Source organism: Xenopus laevis, chromosome 4L (assembly GCF_017654675.1).
Source record: "Xenopus laevis strain J_2021 chromosome 4L, Xenopus_laevis_v10.1, whole genome shotgun sequence".
NCBI lineage: Eukaryota > Metazoa > Chordata > Amphibia > Anura > Pipidae > Xenopus > Xenopus laevis.
This window is the reverse complement of record NC_054377.1, coordinates 23,748,156-23,757,176: the sequence shown is the minus strand read 5'-3', so window position 1 is coordinate 23,757,176 and position 9,021 is coordinate 23,748,156.

The following is a 9,021-nucleotide window of genomic DNA, read 5'->3' as shown; positions in this document are numbered from 1 at the left end:
GATGGGTTTACGATATAGATTTTTGGCATATTTTCCCCTGCTTGCCTTTGATCTTAAATATATATTTATAAATATCTATTTATTTACATCCCAAATAATATTCATTTTTTAATCCTTTTTAAAAGGATTACGTGTACACACCAGTCCCATACAGCAAGCAAGTCATCACACTACCTATTACCATATACAGTATGTGTGTTCATCATCATTTCTGGACAGTGGAGTCTAACCCGCAGCAATCAAAAAAGGATTTTGAGCTCTACTGCATGGCAGGAGAGATGACTCAGAGTCTATTTTATTAAAGGCAATGAAACGCACAACATTTGCAGGATAAAACCCTCAGGTAAAAGGTTGTTACCCCAAAACATAATGCTCTGCACTCTATCACATGCAATAAAACAGTCTCTGTGCCTTTTCACTTCATATGCTGTGCAGCCAAGAATCATTTCTGATTAATGTGCCGTGACAGTGAATCCCAACACCTTGGCATCTTTGGAAAACAAACCAGTGAGACGCCAGAAGTGAGTATGGGTGATTTTTGTGTAGTTTTGGGGATGGGATATGATCTATGTCACATGGGTGTATGTATATTATGTGAGTATGGCATATACGTATTAAGAGATGTAAGGCATGTGAAAGGAGCATGTATTATATAAAGAGACTAGACATTAAGCCCGTTAAATTAACGGGCGCTAGAACATATGTCGTCACATACCTCCCAACATTTCAGAATGGGTAACATTAGTAGGCAGGGCCCCCTTTGTAGCACTGGTGGCTAGGGGGTTAATGCTGGTGCCCAGGGGTGTTAACATTGGTGGCCAGGGGGGTGTTAACATTGGTGGCCAGGGGGGTGTTAACATTGGTGGCGAGGGGGGTTAACATTGCTGGCAAGGGGGGGTTAACATTGGTGGCCAGGGGGGTTAACATTGGTGGCCAGGGGGGGTTAACATTGGTGGCCAGGGGGGGGTTAACATTGGTGGCATGGGGGGGTTAACATTGGTGGCCAGGGGAGGGTAACATTGGTGGCCAGGGGGGTGTTAACATTGGTGGCCAGGGGGGTGTTAACATTGGTGGCCAGGGGGGATTAACATTGGTGGCCAGGGGTGTTAACATTGGTGGCCAGGGGGGTTAACATTGGTGGCCAGGGGGGGTTAACATTGGTGGCCAGGGGGGGTTAACATTGGTGGCCAGGGGGGTTAACATTGGTGGCCAGGGGGGGTTAACATTGGTGGCCAGGGGGGGTTAACATTGGTGGCCAGGGGGGTTAACATTGGTGACCAGGGGGCATTGGTGGCCAGGGGGGGTTAACATTGGTGGCCAGGGAGGGTTAACATTGGTGACCAGGGGGTGTTAACATTGGTGACCAGGGGGGTGTTAACATTGGTGGCCAGGGGGGTTTAACATTGGTGGCCAGGGGGGTTAACATTGGTGGCCAGGGGGGTGTTAACATTGGTGGCCAGGGGGGTGTTAACATTGGTGGCCAGGGGGGGGTTAACATTGGTGGCCAGGGGGGGTTAACATTGGTGGAACTTGTTGGAACATTGGTGGAACATTGGAACAACTTGTCCGCGGACTCCCCGGGTCACACATCCCACAGCTGGAGCTGCTCCTGTCACATGGTGCCGAAAAATCGCTAGCGCAGCCTTCGCGAGCGTTCGCCGCACTTCGCCAGGTGAATTTACGCTCTGGTCGGCGTCTATCTACTTTGCCAGCATAAATTCGCCAGAGACGCTAGCGTAAATTCACCAGAGACGCTAGCGTAAATTCGCCAGAGACGGTCCGTGGGGCACATGCGCAGTAGCGCAATTCCACGGACACAGGGACTGGACGCAGAGACACTTGGACTTTATTATATAGGATGGGAGGTATTATTATTACTAGCTTCGTTATGCTTCGACGAAAAATTCGAGAATTTACTGCAGAATACGTGAAACAGCAAAAGATTCACGAAACGCATTGAAGTTAATGGGCTTTAAAATTATAATCAATTTTGACACCCACAACAATTTTTATACGCGCGCCTATTTTGTCCAAATGCATTAAAGTCAACGGGAATCCGAATACTTTTGACGAGCGACAGTTTTTATGTGTGCGACTATTCTGACACACGCCCAAATTTCTTGGACTCGGCTGATTTTTCAACGGCAGTTTTTTGCCGTCGTTTCGCAAATTTATTCGCCGACTGCAAAACGCCGAAATTTGCCGCGAATTCGCGCCTGCCGAATTTATTCGTCCATCACTATTTCTGGCAGATGGGTATTATTAAGAGATGGAAGGTTTGTGACCGGAGCATATGTATAATTAAAAGATATGTGACAATATAAGAGACAATATAAGAGATATATGCCAGATATGTGTGTTATTAAGAGAAAGGTGGTATGTGACTCTGGTGTATGTGTTGGATAAAGAGATGGGAGGTATGCCACTCTGGTATATGTGTATTATTAAGAGAAACGTGCTATGTGTTTTATAAAGAGATGGGAGGTATGTGACTCTGGCATATGTTTATTTGAAGGAGATGTGTTAGCCAGTGAGGCTTTGGGTTTCTGTGTAAGTAGTTGGGTTGCACAGCAAGGAGTCCAATTTCATTGCTCCTGTCTGTGTAAATAACATTAAAAGCTTGGATTAAAGCCTGCTCATGTGTGCTTCTTGGCCGGACTCCTTGTTCTCTATTTCTTCATTGTGCTCCAACTCTCTTGCCTCAACTATCTCTCATTCCTTTTCTCCCTGATTTCCTTCTCTGTGCTTTTCAATTTCCTTCTCAGTCATTTAATGACAAAACAAGGGGATGGTTAGAGAAAATTAAGGAAACACAGAAATGATTTGTATGTTCCTATTTATAACAGAATATCTTTTATACGTCTTCTATATACACTTTTTATTGGAAGTTAGAATGAAGGCTTAGATTTTTAGATGTTTAAAGAAACAAAAACAAGCTAATCACACCCCTGTTTTTAGATAACTCCCACAGTGACTTTACCCATCCAAAATTTTATTAGCAAGAGAATATTAATAGAATATACTGCATTCTATGTATGACCTCCAGGAAGCAGTTTGGTTCTTTCAAATCATATACAGGTTTGGGGCCTGTTATCCAGAATACTCAGGGTTTTCTGGATAATGGATCATTCAATAATTTGGATCTTCGTTCCTTAAGTCTACTAGAAAATCATTCAAACATTAAATAAACCCAGTATGCTTTACCTTAGTTTTAGCAAACAGGGAAGAAATGGAGGATAACAAATAGTGATGGGCGAATTTATTCTCCAGGCACGAATTTGCGACGAATTCCCGTCGATGAATAAAATCGTGAAACGTTTCGCAAATTTTTCACCGTTTCGCTGATTTCGCGGGAAATTCGCACATTTTCCGGCAAAACGGGGCAAATTCGCCAATCACTAATAACAAACAAGGGTTACAGAGTACAATAGGATTAGAGGGCCCTACAACTTAGAGTATACAAAGTAAAGGTTAGGGTACAATTGAGACATAAAAGATTTTATAAACAATCATGTGATTTTTGATACAGCAATGATTGATTAATTAAGGTACATTGAATAAACTTCTTGAAACAGGTGGGTCTTTAAGGAGCGCTTGCTAAATATAACATGTAAAGAAGGCATATAATATGTTTGGGTGGCTTGTGGGTAATTAAAACCTCCAAAAAGAAGTGATTTGCTCTTTGATACAAAAAAATAATTTATCTCCCACCCCACATAAAAATATTCACATAGGCTTGTGGTGTCAGAATTAAAAATACATTTTCTATCATATATAAAAAGAGACCAGTCATTCTTCTAGCACTGAATGTTCTGAGCACTTTACTGACTAGTTTAGGGAGTGAAATAGAACAGCGGTTTCTAATTCTTTTATCTAGTTATCAAATAGATTAAAGGCAATAACTCTTCCCATTTAAGCATATTGTTAATGGATGAAAGGTATGGAAGAGATACTTTCGGTTCTGGGATAAAGGGGCATAACAAGGGGGCGGGGATGCAGAGACAAATTACTGAACCCTGAAATCTTTAATCACAGAAATAAATGAGTTCCGCTGGTTATGATTGGTGGACCCTTGAGCCCCTAGTTTTCCCATTACTTGGGCAGATGTTGCTTGATGCCTTAAGGTGGCCATAGATGCCATTAACAAACATGGCTATATCGCGTGTAATCTGATTGTTCGGCCGTATGGCCGAACGATCCGATTACGATGTGCCATGGGTTCCGCTGGGATCGGTCGGGTCCAAATCAAACCTGACCAATCGACCAAACGACCGATCTTCGCCGAACGAAAGATGTCGGCACACGCGACACACGATCCGAAAATCGGATTTGTGTGTCTATGGCCACCTTTAGTTGCACCATAGGAAAATCTGGCACTTGCACTGGGCATTTCAAGGAATGTACCTCCCCAGAGTTTCTTGGAAATGCTTTGTTATCTTTCTGTATTAACAGTTCTTCCAGCTTTATGACATTTACAATCTGTGTCTCTAGCAGGGGATTATTCTACTTTCATGCTTCCCCTTTTATCAGCATCTCATTGCATTCAGTTGGCTAACCCCCCCCCCCCCACACACACACACACACACAGTTTTTCGGGTTCCAGAACTTTCAGCTTCCACTGCAGGAGCCTGTGACAATGCAATAATGCCATGGGAGTATATATCTTATATTATACATGGTAATATATCCTTTGCACATTTATACCCCCTATATTTCCGAGCCCAAATCAGATGCCCTTTTTGCCTTTATCCCTAAAACTGGTCCCATCTAAGAAAGCCTTCTTATAAAATAGGGATGCACCGAATCCACTATTTTGGATTCGGCCGAACCCCCGAATCCTTCTTGAAAATTAGGGGTGGGAAGGGGAAAACATTTTTTACTTTCTTGTTTTGTGACAAAAAGTCATGTGATTTCCCTACCATATGCAAATTAGGATTCGGTTGGTCCTGGCAGAAGGATTCGGCCGAATCCTAATCCTGCTTAAAAAGGCTGAATCCCGAACCGAATCCTGGATTCGGTGCATCCCTATTAATAAAATATATTTTTTGTTTAAAGGGCATGTAAAGGCAAAAAAATAAAATCCCATTTTTACTTTATGTAATGAAAAAGAAACATATCTCCAATATACTTTAATTAAAAAATGTGTACCGTTTTTATAAGAAACCTGACTGTTTGCAGTGAAATTCTCCCTTCATTTACTGCTGTGGATAGGAATTGTCAGATGGTCCCTAACTGCTGAGCAGGGAAACAATCATACTTATGAACAGCAGGGGGAGCCCCCACCTTACTTCCCAGCCATGCAGAACTCAAACAGCTTTGTTTATGACGATCCCTAAGCAGCTCAGACCACACTGAGCATGTGCACAGTCTTAGTCTTGCAAAGATGTTTAACAAAGTTACAAGATGGTGACCCCCTGTAGCCAACTTTGAAAGCATAAATCATTTGTTTGATTAGGCTTGTGGTGCAGTAAGTTCATATTTATATTCAGTAAACAAAATACAGCATTTCTAGCCTTATTCTGTTTTAGACTTTACATGCCCTTTAAATAGTATTCTCTGCTACTTTAATCAAATCCCACCAAATGCGATTGCTATGTTGACCAACAGGGGTCAGAGTGTCACTCTAATATACAATTCAGGATGCACATGGACCTTAATGGGGTGGTGCACCTTTAAGTTAACTTTTAGTACGTTATGGAATGGCTAATTCCAAGCAACTTTTAAATTGGCCTTACTTTTTATTTGCTTTCTTCTTCCTACTGTTTCTAGCTTTGAAATGGGGGTCACTGAGCCCCATCTAAAAACAAATGCTCAGTAAGGCTACAAATTTATTGTTATTGCTACTTTATATTACTCGTCTTTATAGTCAGGCCCTCTTCTGTTCATATTACAGTGCCTTTTTCATATCAATGCATGGTTGCTAGGGTAATTTGGACCATAGCAACCATATTTGCAAAAAAAACAAATAACTCAAAAACCACAAATAATAAGATATGAAAACCAATTGCAATTTCTCTTAGACTATCATTCTCTACATTATACTAACAGTTGATTTAAAGGTGAAAAACCCCTTTAAGGGGGAAAAAGGTGAATTTTAGCCTTGGAAGGATCCGCTACACCTCGCACCACTCCGTCAGCTGTTTATTCGCAGTGCATATGTTAATTCATTAATATGCAAAGTTACATCTCTGCAGGTATAATCTGGTGAAGGAAACTCTGGCGAAGGGGTAACGTGATGGAAAATTCGCACTTCAATGAATTTGCAGAGTAACGTTCGTTCGCCTAAGCGAAAATTCGCCTGGCGAAATGGCACAAAACGTGATTAGCGATGTACTCTTTCGCTAACAAATTGTCCTCTAAGCCTGTTAGTAAATTGCTGATGGACCTGTGTCCTGTGGATTGTCTTTCTGGCAAATTTTCATTAGCCACAGCCACTTAGCCTTTCGTAAATTTGCCCCTAAGTGTCCTTGGGTATTCCCTTAACATATCTTGATAGGTCTAGTTAATAAATGAGCAAAGGAGGGAAATTAATTTCTACACTTTAGGGTTGAAAAGGAATCCTTGTTGAATTGGTGAAAACTATATGTTGGAAAATTTCAAGAAGTCCAAGAATGTGTACCAGCTATCAGACTTAGGGGCTTGGGTGTTCTAAGGCCTTGTAATGATTACCTGCTCACTTAGCAATTATAAGCATCGCTTTTAGAAACTTTTGTTATTTTATCCTGTTTTGCCATCTCAGAAAAAAGAGTGAAATGTTTATAATTACAGGGCAATGTGTTGGCAGCCATTTACTTGTTATATTACATTGTAACAGCTCCATTTACAAGAAAGTAATTTTGGTCATAAAAGGCCTAGCACTCAAGGTAGGAGCAGCAGCTGCCTTTGGCTGTTAGTGACAGTTGTAATTCAGCAACATCTGGAGTTCTGCAAAGCTGGACATAATTTCTATGCTGTACAAAATCTGCATTGCCCTGAATAAGGACTAGTCATATTTGCCTACCAACCACAAAAATATATTTATATATATTACAATACATGTAAAGGTTTACACACATATAGATAGATGATAGATAGATAGATAGATAGATAAACTCTATTATAAAAGAGAGTTGTGTCTACACACACTTCCTACAACCTGCAAGAAGTATTAGGACGACAGTTCAGCTCAGATGGGAGTATCCCTGGGAATAACCTCTGGAAGGGAATTGCCGTCCCTCACATCCATCTACTAAATCACACACATGGCCCTGCACCAGAAGTGATACTATTTCCTTACCAAATACCAAGTGTCCACACACATACACACACACTTACATGTATGGTGAAGTTCTGGGGAAAAACAACTGTATTGTATGTTAACAGCATGGCCAGTTATATCTATTTTGGACATTGCACATCTAGAACAGAGAGGATACAAAGAGGTTTATTGGAGAATAAATAATAAATGTAAAAAATTTAAGAGCAAAATAAAAATGCAGCCATACAATTAGCACCATGGACAGCATTCTAAAGTTTTTCCCTGCATACTCTCTATACAAGGATCAGCTGCTGACGCGCCTAAAAATCACCCACCACCCTATGTTAACTAGAAAAGATTTATTCAGATGGGAAACTAAAAAAAATACAGGTGGATTGTCCCTCAATTATTCATTAGGAATGTCAAATATATAAAGTAAATATCAAATAATTACAATTCCTTTTGATGTGATATATATATATGCAAACAAAGAATGCAACTCATCCATGTGTTGCAATTAAAATCAGTCTGGTGCATAGGTTTGTGGCTTATATCATATACTGAACTAAACTCCCAGCGCTCTCATTATACAACTTTAAGGAACAATTGGAACAAGGCTCGAGTTTAGGAGCCGAAACGTCGGAATAAAAACCACTTTTTTTGTTTGTACAATTTACAAGGCCTGTGAGTGCGGTTTTTTCCAGGTTGGTTACATGTTTTTATAACCAGCACCCAGGCGGTTGCCATTTTTAGGAGTGCTCCAGTTTCAGTAAATATATATATAAATACCACCATGGTATTTGCAGCATTCCACCTTGTCTCTTTAATGGGTGAGTTGTATCAAACCTTTGCCAGGGAGAACTCTATGCCACCCAAAACTCACCAGAAAAACATGTGATGTTTTGGAACTCCCGTCCCCCTATCAAACAAGATGTATATATGTGTATATATATATATATATACGCAAGTGTGTGTGTTTAACGTGGCCAATTGTCCTAATAGTTCTTCTTTCTTGGGCTTTGTGATTTCTCCCTCTTTCCATTCTGCCCAAATGTTTAAATGCCATTACTGACCCTATCAACGAGAAAGCAGATTGATTTTAACGCTAGTTTTTTATAGTTATTATTTTTTGTGACTTTACTCCTATTCGTGCCCTCTTATATTCAATTTTCCAGTCTGTCAGACTAATGTCTAGTTGTTAGGGTCAGCGACCCCATCAATCATATTGCACGATAAATTCCAGATGGAACAGAGAACAGAACAGAAAGTGATTCAGGAACCAAAAATAAAAATAAAAATAGAAGACCATTTTCAGAATCTTTTCCAATAAATTTAATTTTAAAGTAAATTTGCCTATATACAGCCTACTATAACACATCTGCAAAATTGACAGACTCATCCTGTCTTTATGTTACTTTGCCATTAATAATGCTAGGGGTCACTTGCTTGTTTTCTAATTAACTCTTCTTACTGTTTAATCATCACCAAACCTTGTGCTTTAGTTCTCATTTGCTAAACATTTTTAAGTTAATACTTCAGTTGTCTAGTAATGATTTTACAAGACTTCCGCTACTGATAAATTTCTATGCCTTCTCACTAAGCCAGCTGTACTTGCATATGTTTCATAACATTAAATTCCATACCCCAGAATATTGTTCTTAAAAGGGACTACATGGTGTAGCAAAGTGTAGTAGTACTCATGCCCAGTCATGAGTCGCATGACTCGGCAGTTAATATCAGTGGCTATACCTTGTTTCGGAGGCAATAGAAAAGGAGGAGGGGTA